Consider the following 2,862-nt stretch of genomic DNA (forward strand, 5'->3'; position numbering starts at 1 on the left):
TTATGCTCTTGCTGGGCAGTGGTGGCGCATGCCTTTAATTCCAGCACTTGGGAGGCAGAAGCAGGTGGATTTCCGAGTCTGAGGCTCAGCCTGGTCCACAAAGTGAATTCCAGGACAACCAGAGCTATACAAAGAGACCCTGTCTCAAAACAAAACAAATTCTGAAGCTTTCATATTAAATTTGAACATCATTTTAAGGAAGTATTGTTTTTCAAATTCTTACTGTATATAATCATTGTCTATAATATTGTGTTTCATAAGAATATGTTCATTCAAGAGCATGTCATTATGTATGCAGTGCTCTGTACTTTTGTGTCTTACCTTCTCTACCACTCCTGTTAGAAATCCTTTCTACTCCCTTGAAAATGTTCAGTTCTATGTTCATATGCAGACTTATACCTAGATACTATATGTAACCCAGGAATCATAAATTAGAAAAAATATCAAATTTGCTTTTCTAAGAATGTCATAATTTGCATGGTATGATTATTTGCAGTTATATCTCTTTTCCCACAAATTATGTAACTTTGCCTTTTTTAATGCCTGAAACACTATCCTCTGTATAAATACACCACACTTTCTTTGACTATTTTACACATTCTTGTTACACTTAATACAGCTTTTTTTTTAATTTTTTTTTATTTTTTTTTATTTTGAGATAATCATGAAGGGGTATGTTTCCTTCATTTATTTGACAGCATGTAAGTATTAGAAAAAATTTATGATTTTTGGTCTACTTTTTCATGCTGTCAATTTATCAATTTATCAGTCTTAAGCATTTACTATTTTTTCTATCAAATATAAGAATATTCTAGAAGATTTTTTTTTATCATTCTCTTTTGCATGGAATTGTATAATCTTCAACAATAAGGGCACTAAATTAATATGTTTTACATTTTATCCCATTTTAATTCTGCTTTATCTTATTGTCTTAGATAAGCCTTCATGTAACATACTTAATAAGAATTAGAAAATCTTAACCCTGTTCATTCTTGCAACATTTCCATATTCACAGTTCTACGTCTAACAGAGCAGACAGTGTACCATTTCTGGCCTACTGCTGACACAAATCTTGCACAGGCCTAACCTTGTAGACTATATTTTTACCTCAGACATAAAACAAAACAGGAAGTCACATGTCTACTTTACACTTCAAATCATAAATATTTGAAAATATGTCTGCTCTCAGTCATACTAGTATTACATAAATGATCTCCAATGAAAACTACATGAATCTGTTCAAAGACAGAAAATTTTACAGAACAACCTTGCACTGTACTTTATCAAACAATTTAAAGGAATTAAAGATGAAATTAAGAGGATAGGAGCAAACACTTCTGTAACGAAAATAGAATGGGGAAATTCAATGGAATAATTAACCAAAGCAATAGGACATTGCAATCCTAAGCTTCTGTGTACCAAACTCAAGCTCACTTAGTTTTATAAAAAGTATGTTATTAGACTGAAAGACATAGATTAGTTCTGGCTCAGCAGTAGTCTTTCTCCAATATACAGACCATCTAAAACCGACAGGTCATCTTTATTAAACAATCAAACAGAGACACATTAGGATTAAATGGCATCATGTTGCAAATGGACCTTGCAGATACCTACAGTGTAGTCTTCTGAAACAATGAAGAATATATATTTTTCTTAGGTGACCATGAAAGTTTTTCCTAAATCAACTACACTTTTGACAAAACCAAATTTTAACATATTCAGGAATACTATATTAACTCCATTTGTCATACATTATTAAAATGTAATAAAACAAAACCATTCATGGATGAATTACTAGTATACTAAATGTAGTAGTTAGGATTTCTATTGATCTGATGAAAAACCATGACCAAAACCTGAGTTGTGGAGTTAAGAGTTCATTTGGATTATACTTTTACATTACTGTTCATCAACAAAGGGAGACAGAACAGGAAATTAACACACATGCAAAATTCCTCAATAAAAAAGGAGGGGATGGATCTGGGCAGGAGGTAGAGAGGAAGGACTAGGAGGTTAGGAGGGAGGACAAAGAGCAGTCATGACATAAATTAGCTAAATAAATTGATTAATTAAAAAACTTGCAAACTAAACACATGCATATCAAGCAAAAATACAGAAACTAACAAAACAGTTTATTAACAAAAATACGTAACAATCAAATTGTTTTTTCTTTGAACATATAAGGATAATTTCAATATGTAAGTCAATAAATATAAGAAATCATCTTAAAATGCATTCATCATTTCAGAAAAAAGCCTCTGTCAAAGTACATGATAAATATACAAGAGAAAGTAGGATTAGATGGAAAATACATCAACTAAATGATTTATATGACAAATACTCAGTCACCATTATCCAAAATAAAGAAAAATTATAGCACTCTCATTAAAATCAGAAGTATGTCAGGCATATTCACTATTTCTTCTCCTTTTCTGTACATCACTTGAAGTACTAGCTATAGCAATAAAACTGAGAAGAAAATTAAAGGGACGCAAATAAGAAAGAAAGAAAGAAAGAAAGAAAGAAAGAAAGAAAGAAAGAAAGAAAGAAAGAAAGAAAGAAAGGAGGAAAGAAAGAAGGAAAGAAAGAAAAAGAAAGAAAGAAAGAAAGAAAGAAAGAAAGAAAGAAAGAAAGAAAGAAAGAAAGAAAGAAAGGAAGGAAGGAAGGAAGGAAGAAAGAAAGAAGAAAAGAAAGGGAAAAGGAGAAGAAAACACAAAAAAGAAAGAAGAAAAGAAAAAGAGATGGAAAAGAGGGAAGAGGAGGAGGAGGATGTTGTAATATTTTTTACATTGTGTGAAAGTGTGTCTCTGTATTTCCAATTGTTAATTCTGTACCAGCATAGAGCTAAATTCTGGCAGTATC

This window comes from Mus pahari, chromosome 10 (assembly GCF_900095145.1).
Source record: "Mus pahari chromosome 10, PAHARI_EIJ_v1.1, whole genome shotgun sequence".
NCBI lineage: Eukaryota > Metazoa > Chordata > Mammalia > Rodentia > Muridae > Mus > Mus pahari.